Source organism: Salmo salar, chromosome ssa22, assembly GCF_905237065.1.
Source record: "Salmo salar chromosome ssa22, Ssal_v3.1, whole genome shotgun sequence".
Lineage (NCBI taxonomy): Eukaryota > Metazoa > Chordata > Actinopteri > Salmoniformes > Salmonidae > Salmo > Salmo salar.
In genome coordinates, this window is record NC_059463.1 from 10,166,130 (window position 1) to 10,179,241 (window position 13,112).

Here is a 13,112-nt window from a genome sequence, read left to right on the forward strand (position 1 = left end):
TTGTTGTGCCCTGCCTGAGCAGCCCAGATAGCACCTCTATCTCGCTGCCTCTCCCCACCTCTTACTGAGCCTGCCTATCACTGCTTCCTCCACCTGTGTAATCAAATTAGCCCCAGCCTAGGAAACTGAGAGAACAACATGTAATTGCATAGAAAGAAACAGAAGGGAGGGCTGGGAATGAAAGAGGGAGTTGCTGATATGGGTTTAGCCCCCAGGCCAAACAGTAGGGAGCATCTCGACACACACACACAGATGCTAACCCTTTGGACGGCCACACGTACAGATTCAGAACTGTAGACTGCATTTTAAATGTATCCAATACAGTATTTCATCTTTCCCTACTTCCCTCTCTCCCTCTCTCCCTCCCCTCTCCCTCTCTCTTTCTCTCTCGCTGTAGTTACGGGGACATGGTGCCCAAGACGATCGCAGGGAAGATCTTTGGTTCTATCTGTTCTCTGAGCGGGGTGCTGGTAATCGCCCTGCCTGTTCCCGTCATCGTGTCCAACTTTAGCCGAATCTATCACCAGAACCAGAGAGCTGACAAACGGCGTGCGCAGAAGGTACAGGTGAACACCATTCATTTATTAGATGACCCGCTTCCGGCTGTAGGGAGGCGAGGTGGGTGTGGGTGTGCGTGTGTGTGTGTGTGTGCGTGTGTGTGTGTGTGGATACGACACCCCTCGCCCCCCTGACTTCGGAGACACCTGCTGCAGACAGACAGACGTGAGAGGTTCCATACTGGAAACTGTTGGGGTCGCAGCATGGATCTGCATGCCCATAGAGCAGCATCACACAATCAAACCACCATCAACGCAAAACATCATTAGTTTAATGGCGACAGCAAAGAAGTACTTGAATACTTAGTGGTTGAGTAGCAGATCTTTGTCCATCAGACTGTACACAACCTTCTGTTTTTTCTCTCAGTCCCTTGGAGAGATAACCCTCCACATGGCTGTCCCCAGTGTTGTAGTACTGGAGACCACATAATGAGTGTCTCGATCTTGTCTCGGTGTCAGATACATGTGTACTCTGTCGGACAGTGAGGACTCTTAATATCTTCCTAGACCAGCTGAGTAAAAAAAAACTCAGCTTCCATTCAGTCAGCGCATGAAACCGCTTCGCTGTCGACTGAAACATTAATGTCTTAACAGCCTTAGCCTATAGGCCTTCAGTATGTGACAGGTTTGTGATTCTGAAAGGACAGCAACGGTAATACTGCCACACTCATGTAGGTGAGTGCACTTTTTGTAAAACACATAGGGCCAGTGGTGTAGTGGAGGGTATACGCAGGTATAATTATTTTTCAGTTGGCATTGCGTATACTCCTTAATCCCTTCTGATGCATATCAAAGTAGTGTAGTGGAGGTATACGACTTATCAAGTATGTAGTACAGTAGAGAAATCATGCACAAGTAGCCTACACAATCACAAAGCACGTGAATACTTCACTTGTGCGCCACACACATACTGTAGCCTAGATTCAGCGGAATATCATCTGCAGGCAGCAAGAGCATGCAGCTCTCAACTGGTTTTGGCATGGAGCAGCCTAAGACTAAGACACTGCATGGCAGTGCTAGCTGTGCCACTAGAGATTCTGGGTTCCAGTCCAGGCTCTGTTGCAGCCGGCCGCAACGGGGAGACCGATGGGGCGGCGCACAATTGGCCCAGCGTCATCCGGGATAGGGGAGGGTTTGGCCGGCAGGGATGTCCTTGTCCCATCGTGCACTAGTGACTCCTGTGGCGGGCTGGGCACAGTGCACACTGACACGGTCGCCAGGTGTGCGGTGTTTCCTCCGACACATTGGTGTGGGTGGCTTCCGGGTTAAGTGGGCATTGTGTCAAGAAGCAGTGTGGCTTGGTTGGGTTGTGTTTCGGAGGACGCACGGCTCTCGACCTTCGCCTCTCCCGAGTTCATACGGGAGTTGCAGTGATGAGACAAGACTGTAACTACCAATTGGATACCATGAAATTGGGGGGTAAAAAATGTTAAAATAACAAAATATAAAAGAAACATTTCAAATTTTTCCCACAGGGTGCCTTTCCTTGGCAGCCCGTTTGGGAATTTTTTAGCAAAATTTGAGTACACCTACTTCTCCAGGCACCACTTCACCACTGCATAGGGCCGATGGAAAGACAGCAGTCACACACAGCATGATGTTAAAGGATAACCAGTCCATAAACTTGGACATAAGCCAGTAGGTCCCAATCATAAGAATACAAAAACCCAACCAATGGAAATCTACAACTATTACTTCCCATTGCAAATAACATGTCATGTTTAAGCACAAAGTAACCGGTGACCTAAAATTTAAAGTGGAACTAACAGTGTTTTAACTACTTTGCCGATATGGAACAAGCAGACAATCATAATATCAGTCAAAAATATCAAATTCCCAGTTTATGCTACATAACCAACTCTATGAGAGGTTATATTTGACTCAACGTTCCATGGCGTACACTAAGGCATAGATAGATAGATGCAGTTCAATGCATGATTAATATAATTCACCAATACATTTCTTGGTAGTCCAAAAAATATTGCTATCAGGTTGTAAATCACAGCTGGCCTGGGACATTGTTTGCTGCCTCCATTCAGGATGCACTGTTTCAGTTTCAATGACTCAATATTCTGGACAAAAACGGACGAATGTAACTAAGGCTGGTGTTAGGGCTGCGTCAATTCAATTCTGGTATCAGAACAAAATGTAACACTAGGCTACTGAATATATTTTCAGCTGTTTATTAATAGAATTAGTCAAGCAGAATAAATGGTAAATGCAATCTTCGTATATACGGGTTCACTGTAACACCTCGCAGGGCAAACAGAGAACTGAAAATGACATCATAAGTTCTTCATTAAATACTCTGACAGAGATAGTTCCCGCTCACTGCTGGCCTGTCAGAGGGAGGATGAGCGTGGTTTAGACTTACTCCAGCCTATCGTTGGCGTGCAGGCTGGTCCCAGCCTCTAGACGCATCTTTGTTGCCAAGCATAGTTGTCTTCTAGCTTATCTTCATGTGTGTACCCGAGAGTCAGACACCCAAGGACAGTGCCTGTTCTTGTGCCACAGCCATTCTCCCCTCTATCAGTTCCTCACATACACCTGTCCATGAGCGGCCCCACAACCAGGCATTGTGTGTGTGTGTGTCACGAGTCTACTCAGCCTACACTCCTACTAGCCAGCAACCCTCCAGTTAGTCATGTCTATTATATGTTGCTCAATCTATGTTAATACAATATAAACCTCTTAGTGCATTACAGTCCGTTCATACTTAGGCCTACATCTACTGTAAATGGTAATGCATCACATCTAATAAGTGAAATAAAACCCAACACTGGGAATGTCAATACAGTCAAACTAGCAAGGGCAATGATCACAAGTCATAACGTAGCTAATAGGCTAGTGTATCTATTTATGTAGCAAGCTAAAAACACGGAGCCTAACGTTAGCTAAATAGCTGGCTAGCTGCCAGGAGGATGTCATGTCATTGAAGGAGTGGGTGAGTGACTGACTTTTCCCCCTCAAATCGTTTTTCGGTGACTATACACAGCTAGAGATGCAGATATCATTTTGGTTAGATGGCAAGAACTTGAATGACTGTTATCCAGTTAGCATATCTCTTGCGTTCGCAAATTCACTCTGGCTATCTACTCCGATTTCAGAGCACTCTCGTCTGAGTGTAACGTTACCAGAGTGCAGAACAACTGATGAATTTACAAACGTGCAACACCAGCTGAATATGACCGGTGTCAGTAAACGTAGGCAAAAAAAGTAATAGATAGTCAAGAACGCTCTAGATAACATGTAAACAGCCTAACCAGCTCTGCTACAAGAGTAAAATGGTCAGAGTGAGGTGTTCTCTTATTTGTGTGTGGATGTAGCTAGCTAGCAAACTAGCCAACTTTAGCCAGTTAGCTTGTGTGCTTGGTTGGGACACGCATGTATTGGCAGGCAAGCTGCAGAAGGACGAGGAGGCTACAATTCCCCATCGTTTATCATTGCAATTTTGACGGCCAACTAGCTGAAAAAGTTTGAGAGGGTTTGCCTAATGTTCCTTTGTTAGATTTTAGCTAATCTCGCTCTGGCTAGCATTAGTTGTTGTTGTTGTTGATATGCATAACTGAGGGAGAGAGAGCCTACCTTTTCATGGTTGTTTGATCAATAGGACTGTAAAGTTCCCAAATGTAAGAGCACTCCTGTGGTGTTTGCATATTTGCAGAAATCAATTCAGGTTTATTTTGTGGCTTTTGGCAAATGCGTTTTAATGCTATAAAGTCGCGCTGTTGCAACTGCCTGTAAACACACAGTCCAGTTCAAAGTGAATGATGCCAGGCCGTGTGGCAAATGGCTTGTTTGTATAAAGGCCTACAGTAGTTCTGATTGGCTATAGCGCACCGGTCTGTGTAGACTCCAGTCCTGGACCAGACAGATGTTTATATTTGGTTTTATTTACTACAGTGTCTATTAATTGTCCAACGCACAGCCACTTTCCCACTCTATAATGCTATAGAATTTTCACAAATGCCTTAGTATACGTAATTCCCCAAAATTGTAAGAATTTATAAAAATGTGAAAATGACCATATCTAAGTGGTAGCTTGTCAGAAAATGTTTTAAAAAGTGTCATTCTTCCTGTGGGTGTAAATGAACAGATTTTAATAATATTTCATTTAGCTAAAATGCTGTCAGTTCCACTTGAAATGCAACAATGTTTCAACACATAAGTTATTTTCAAAGAGATGGCTAACAACAGCAAGCGCGCTGCAGTAAAAAACACAGTTCCACTCACCAGATCATTTTAAACTTAACTTCTTGTTGAAAGTTATCATTGAAAAGGGAGAAGCTAACAAATTAGCCAACAGACCTACTGCATCCGCTGCAAACTAGCCGACAACAAAGCTAGCTCGCTATTGCCCAGCGACCTGTTGGCCTTCAAGAAGGCAGAAGTTTCCATAAGCTTTTATAAAAACGGTCCCACCCATTAAGTCAAAATGTGATTGGTTGGTTCCACTGTCATTCCCAAATTTTGCCCTAATACAGTTGAATGGCAGATGCCTTTATTAGCTTCTGATGGCCTAGCCAATGGCTGACCTAGCTAGCTAGATGTATCTCCCCAAAGACCAGCAAAGAAAAATCCTGATTGGATTTAATGTATGTCAAAACAGACTTTGTTTACTTGCTGTTTGAGGTGAAGAAAAAATAAATTGAGAAGCTCCACAGCGCATTAGTGGTGGTGAGTTAAGCTAATCCAAAATATTATCAGACATCCCTAAATGGGCACCTTTACACATTTGTGCGCAGGCCAGGTAGCCTGCTTCTATACGTAATCAGGTGTGCGTCCCTACTCAACATTGACAGGAGCGTTCCAAAAAAAATACAACGGAATGAAATAATCGATTCTCACAAGTGTAGCATAGGTTGTGAGCTCTGCGAACAAGTGTCCACTCTGACAATGATAACGGTAAATGACTGTATTAATAATATATTGAATACATTAACAGAAATTACTGTAACCAAACAAACATTGTTGATAAAAAATGATTGGAATTAACAGTAAATGTACAACTGGTGATGTACTGTATGTAATGATGAATTGATAGACACTAACAATCAAAGGGCAAACAATTCTCACAATGAAGTTATGAAACAATGAATGCACACAAATTGGTGGTAGAGAGCACATTCTGGAGAGAGACGCACCTTGTGCATCAAAGCCACACTACCCTTCTTAACTCAACGTTTTAAATTATACCCAAGACACATTATCTTGACACGTACTGTAGGTCTAAGGAGTACTCTCACAACTGTATTTAGGTCCAAAGCAATAGCAGTATAGGGAAAACCAATGCAATTTCGAAACAAATGCAATTTGACTTATTTTCTAAATTGTATCAAATTGCTTGGCGTGCCAAGGCAAATACCCTTGCAGCTCTCGTGTCTCAGGTTGCCGATACCTGTCTTGGACTGTGCCATCCCCGCGGCCTCTGCAAAGAATCAGACAGGTGTCTCGTGTGCCACTGCATTTTTGTTGTTGTTGTGACTGCTCAACAACAAAAAAAACAGCCTATCGACCAAACAATCCACCAGTCGACTAAATGTAGTCAGCCCTAACACTCACACAAACACACACACCAAGCATTAAGTAGTGGTGGCTAACTACTCTCACTACAGCCTCCGTGGGGTTGACCTTTCATGAAAAAGATAAGAGTCCGGGTGCAGGTGAGTCCAGTAAGAGGCATGGAGACTGAGAAACAGCCTCCTTTCATTTGATGCCCTCTCCCTCCTTTAGGTACCTGTCCTTAGAGTGACCTTGTGGGAGTAAATGTAGATAAGAAGTAGATGCAGATGAGCTATTATGGTCACTCCTGAGGTCAACTGTTAAGACAAATTGCTAGTGTACGCTTTCCTCTGTTCTTCTACAGTGAGTAACATCACGATGTATATTATGTTAATTGCAGTGGAAACCTGTCAAGAGTTCTAACACTGCAGTGGTTAATCTCTAATTTCCTGGTGCCCCTCACGGCCCTTACCCCCTATCTGCTAACAGTTATTACTCACTTATACCAGGCTGCTGAAACGGAGACAGGAGGGGAGGTGCACCGCATGCACCTTGCTCCACGTGCGCTGACGAGCCAGAGCGGGTGTCTCTCAAATTAGCAATGTTCACCCCCCCCCCCTCATCCATCTTCATTTCACTCTAATAGTGGGCTGCTCCAAGCTCCCAGTACAATTAGCTGGCCATCTGGGGCCAAAGCTGGGAAAAAATAACTTCTCATGTATCCTATCCTATGTCCCTCGTCCTCGTACAGACATTTAAATATACGTCTATCAGATATGTGCTTCCCGCACAGAAATAGGCTGGTAGTTCTTCTATTGTCATAGAAAAGTACAATTAATATGTAAGAAGGGTATCAAGAAGAATGTGCGGCAGTCTCCCCTAATGCACCCTCCCCTTTGCTTTAACTGAGGGTCACCTCTAGCCTGGACAGCCTCTGGTGACGTGCTACCAAAGTCCAGAGTCACGGCGGCTGAGGGTTTATGTTAGTGTAACACAAATCACAAATCTTATTTGCTAGACTAATTGGGAGGGCTCTCACCAGGAGCATAGCGGGCTCTGAATGGTCTGGGGTCGCAGTGTTAATGAAATGGCAAAGTCAGGTGGAGCTATACAGAGAGAAACAGTGTGCCGTCAGAGGCAGAGAGAAGAGGGAGTCCAGGGGAGAATAAAAACTTCAGGCACAGAACGGAGAATGGCTTCCCTTCAGAGAAACTCCTGGAACTTTATCCTGTGTCGTGTGTGGACGGCTGCAGTCCAGCTGTCCGTCTGATTGGACAGAAAGGATGCTGACTCCATTAGATCAGATCAGACACACTGCTCAGATATTACTATTATTTTACTCCTGGGCTGTGGCTGGGCTGTGGCTGTGCTGTGGCTGGGCTGTGGCTGTGGCTGCAGTATGGCCACAGCTGAATCGGTGAAACATCCACTCTCGTCAGACAGCACAGAGTAAAGCGATACGGAAGGAAGTTGAACAGGATTAAGTTTGAAAGATTATTCTCTTCTTTTTGAAGAAACCCTCAGCACACATCACCGACATTTTCAAAGACTCCTCTCAGTTAGCTACTGCTCCAGTTTTTTCATTTTAGCTCGTCATGCGTCGAATGAAGCCTTTGATCAACATGTAAAGTAGATGTCATGAGCCTGCTCATTTAAATTAAAAGTTGTCTTTTATTTCCCACTGGTGACAGGCAGAGAGAGTAGCAGCAGCATAGAGGTGCTAGCTTGATCCCAGATCAGTTTGTGCTGTCTTGTCAATTACATAGGAGTTGGCAAGACAGCACAAACCAATCTGAGACCAGGCTATAGGGGCTAGCTCCGTCGCACATATTCTGGCGCCCTAGAATCTCCGAGGACAGCATAGCTTGTCTCACAGGTTGAATCACCAAACCTCTAAACCCTAACATGTCAAGAGTCTTCAGGGAAGGCAATGCTACTCTTTTTGGGGATATCTAAAATGTGTTTGTGCAAAAGCAATCGCCCGGACCAAGGTTAAAGTACTCTCACCTTGAACGATTGAAAAGCACTTTAGTCTGTTATCTCAGAGTAGGCACTTGAATCTCCTCTTTAATATCACTCTTAGATGTCCCCTGTGATCTCAATGTACTCTTTTTTTTTTACCAATAACTTCACTTATAATTCAGTCCTAGAGGTGGAGAAAGAATCATGACGGCTGAGAGAAATGGATAGGATTTAAAGAGGCTATATAATGAACATGCTGCTTTAGCTGTGGGTAAGACAGACTGATGGATAGCATGATACCTTGTGATATGAACAGGACTGAAAGTGATCACCACCACAATGTTTACATGGTGAGCCCACTCTAGCCCTACAAATCCATTGTGACACGCTTACATAATCCAGGGAAGGGGTGATGATGAGGCTGCTAATTCTCACCACTAGATGATGATAAGACATATCTCATTCCTGTCTGGGTTTGACATATTAACCTTTTCCCTACACAGAAAGCCAGACTGGCCCGGATAAGAATAGCCCAGACAGGCAGCTCCTGCACGGGCTTCCTCCAGAGCAAACGCAACGACCTCCTCAACGAACTGCTGGAGCTCACGGTAAGGTTGCCCTTTGACCTCTGAAGGCCCAATCCTGGTTTGAGATATGCACGCAAGTTGTGCATACCACAAGGTTGAGTTAGCCCGCTGAGCTGAAACTCAAGCATTAGCTCGGGGGGCTAACGCATGTTTTAGACCTCAGGCCGAACAGCAGTGATTCGATTCATTGAGGCACCATGTGGCTGTAATGTCTTTGACTAGACTGATTATTGTGATTGTCTGGGTATCTTCATTACTGACCAGACAGTATCTCCTCTTTCTTTACTAAATGTCTTGGCTTGCTCCCATTTCAACCTGCTGTGTGTTTTAGTTCTCTATTGTGTTGTCTTGTTCCAGTTCACAAGTCTGTAGCGTCTCGTTCTACAGGTCATTAAGCCGAGCCAGGCATTTATCTTCTCTATGTCCTAATTAAACATGGCGAAAATGGAGATGGAAAACTGTTATTGTGTTCTGAGTGCCACAGTCACGTTTGTGTTACTTTTGGATGTGTTACGCTTGGTTTCTGTCCATGATTGTGCTGGCCGCTACATTGAAATATTCCATTAGCAAATGGCTCAAAACGACCCTATCAATTAAAAGGCATTAGTATTCATGTTGTGGGATGAATTAAGAGATGGGGCGCGTCAGAGCAGGTGTTCATGGACAGACCTCCCATTTCTCTTCACGTCTTCTCCATTAAGGGAGCGGTGGATGGATTACAATAACAAATTGCACACATCCATACAAACTAACATAACTGACATGCTCACAGCAACAGTCTGTTAAACTGCGGCACGGGCTGAAATCCATTCACATCTACTCTGTAAAAGGCCTCTCGCGTCCACGGGAGTTTTGGAAGTGTCAAAGTTATCATAAAAATGGTAACGCTTTCAGAGGCTTAATTTAGTCAGTGGTTTTACCAGGGCTGTGATGAGTCACAGCGCTCTGGCACTTATAATTACGTTCATGTCACTGCAGACAGCCAGGGCTACGTGGATCCACATATCTGACAGAAGAACTGCACTGTAAAAAAAAAAAAAAAAGATTTTGATTCAATGTACAGTTGTAAGGCAACCAGTTGCAATAGATCTGTGAGTTTTGGACATTTGGACATATAGCTGAACCAACATACATTCTCAAGTTGAATTGTATCTTCAATCAACTTTACATTTTTGGTTGAGTGAACATACAATTCAACTTGAGAATTAATGTAACCTTATTTGCATATTTCCCAGAGTGCTTTGCCTATCGAGTGAATCGAAGTTACCACCCATGACTGTTTGTTAGCAACATGGTTGTTGTACTCATTGGTGTTCAGTACTGTAGCCTACACCAAGTGAGTGCCTAAGTGAGTATGTTATCATTCAAATTAAAGTCTTTATGAAAATACATTACATACACAGTTGAAGTCGGAAGTTTACATACACCTTAGCCAAATACATTTAAACTCAGTTTTTCACAATTCCTGACATTTAATCCTAGTAAATATTCCCTGTCTTAGGTCAGTTAGGATCACCACTTTATTTTAAGAATGTGAAATGTCAGAATAATAGTAGAGAGAATTATTTATTTCAGCTTTTATTTCTTTCATCATATTCCCAGTGGGTCAGAAGTTTACATGCACTCAATTAATATTTGGTAGCATTGCCTTTAAATTGTTTAACTTGGGTCAAACATTTCAGGTAACCTTCCACAAGCTTCCCACAATAAGTTGGGTGAATTTTGGCCCAGTCCTCCTGACAGAGCTGGTGTAACTGAGCCAAGTTTGTAGGCCTCCTTGCTCGCACACGCTTTTTCAGTTCTGCCCACACATTTTCTATAGGATTGAGGTCAGGGCTTTGTGATGGCCACTTCAATACCTTGACGTTGTTGTCCTTAAGCCATTTTGCCACAACTTTGGAAGTATGCTTTTGGTCATTGTCCATTTGGAAGACCCATTTGCGACCAAGCTTTAACTTCCTGACTGATGTCTTGAGATATTGCTTTAATATATCCACATAATTTTCCTCCCTCATGATGCCATCTACTTTGTGAAGTGCACCAGTCCCTCCTGCAGCAAAGCACCCCCACAACATGATGCTGCCACCCCTGTGCTTCACGGTTGGGATGGTGTTCTTCGGCTTGCAAGCCTCCCCCTTTTTCCTCCAAACATAACGATGGTCATTATGGCCAAACAGTTCTTTTTTTGTTTCATCAGACCAGAGGACATTTCTCCAAAAAGTACGATCTTTGCCCCCATGTGCAGTTGCAAACCGTAGTCTGGCTTTTTTATGGCGGTTTTGGAGCAGTGGCTTCTTCCTTGCTGAGCGGCCTTTCAGGTTATGTCGATACAGGACTTGTTTTACTGTGGATATAGATACTGTTGTACCTCTTTCCTCCAGCATCTTCACAAGGTCCTTTGCTGTTGTTCTGGGATTGATTTGCACTTTCGCACCAAAGTACATTCATCTCTAGGAGACAGAACATGTCTCCTCCCTGAGCGGTATGACGGCTGTGTGGTCCCATGGTGTTTATACTTGCGTGCTATTGTTTGTACAGATGAATGTGGTACCTTCAGGCATTTGGAAATTGCTCCCAAGGATGAACCAGACTTGTGGAGGTCTTCAAATTTTTTTCTGAGGTCTTGGCTGATTTCTTTTGATTTCCCCATGATGTCAAGCAAAGAGGCACTGAGTTTGAAGGTAGGCCTTGAAATACATCCACAGGTACACCTCCAATTGTCTCAAATTATGTCAATTAGCCTATCAGAAGCTTCTAAAGCCATGACATAATTTTCTGGAATTGTCCAAGCTGTTTAAAGGCACAGTCAATTTAGTGTATGTAAACTTCTGACCCACTGGAATTGTGATACAGTAAATTATAAGTGAAATAATCTTTCTGTAAACAATTGTTGGAAAAATGACTTGTTTCATGCACAAAGTAGATGTCCTAACCGACTTGCCAAAACTATAGTTTGTTAAAAAGAAATGTGTGGGGTGGTTGAAAAACAAGTTTTAATGACTCCAACCTAAGTCTATATAAACTTCCGACTTCAACTGTATCATAAACTTCCGACTTCAACTGTATCATAAAACCTTTCTTTGAGGGCCTAATTACACCCTAACACAGTGGTCTGAAACTTCTGGTTTACAGGCCACATCAAGCCTGCAAGTCACAATTTCTGCCTTGCAAAGTGATGTGTAATTCCAATTGGAATCCAGCCAGAGTGAGGATATCCAACAATTGGAACTTTTAATCACCCGCAACCTGCATTCAGAATGATTGCCAGGGAAGATTGATTATTGAGACTACCTAAATCATATAAACTTGAACAGCCATCTCAGTAACAGGTGCAATAAGTCCAGCTACTAACAGATTGGATTAGTAAAAAATATTTTTAAGTATGTTATTTATGTTTGCGTAGAATAAAATTGATCAACCAATCAAAGTATATGCGAAAACACAGGTATTGAAACAAACAATTCTGAAAAATCAACCTGCACCAGAGCATAAGCATTATAATGAATATGTAATGTTACTCAACAAGCTTCTTTAAAATCAGCTCACTTTGAGAAAAGTTTGTTGAGTAAACAAACTTTAACCCGTTAGCTCAAATTCTTGTCCTTTTGAAGTCCACTAAACTCACAGAGTAATGCCTATTAAGCAATTGGTTAAGGCTTTTTTTGCAGTGTAACTCTAACTCTGTCCTCTACGGAGTTTGGAAGAGTTTCTCTCGATATAGTTATTCTCAGTCAGATGACAAGCTCCGTTAAGTCTTCTTGGTCATATGTTTGCTACTACTCCACACATCAACAGACAAAAGTACATTAAAAATACAAAGGTATGTGGACACCCCTTCAAATTAGCGGATTCGGCGATTTCAGCCTCACCCGTTGCTGACAGGTGTATAAAACCGAGCACACAGCCATGCAATCTCTATAGACAAACATTGGCAGTATAATGGCCTTACTGAAGAGCTCAGTGAATTTCAATGTGGCCCCGTCATAGGATGCCACCTTTCCAACAAGTAAGTTCCTCAAATTTCTGTCCTACTAGACCTGCCCCGGTCAACTGTAAGTGCTGTTATTGTGAAGTAGAAACGTCTAGGAGCAACAACGGCTCAGCTGTGAAGTGGTAGGCTACACAAGCTCACAGAACGTGACTGCTGAAGCGCGTAGCGGGTAAACATTGTCTGTCTTCAGTTGCAACAATCACTACCGAGTTCCAAACTGCTTCTGGAAGCAACGTCAGCACAATAACTGTTCGTCAGGAGCTTCATGAAATGGGTTTCCATGGCCGAGCAGCTGCATAGAAGCCTAAGATCACCATGTGCAATGCCAAGCATCGGCTGGCGTGGGGTAAAGCTCTCCGCCATTGGACTCTGGAGCAATGGAAACGTGTTCTCTGAAGTGATGAATCACACTTCACCATCTGGCTGTCCAACGGATTAATCTGGGTTTAGCGTATGCCAGGAGAATGCTACCTGCCTGAATGCATAGTGCCAACTGTAAAGTTTGTTGGAGGA

The 13,112-nt window shown here is 43.4% G+C and overlaps 1 pseudogene; it reads left to right on the plus strand.

Moving 5' to 3' along the window:
- Positions 1–13,112, plus strand: part of LOC106582742 (potassium voltage-gated channel subfamily D member 3-like) — a 112,564-nt pseudogene that overhangs the window by 90,168 nt on the left and 9,284 nt on the right.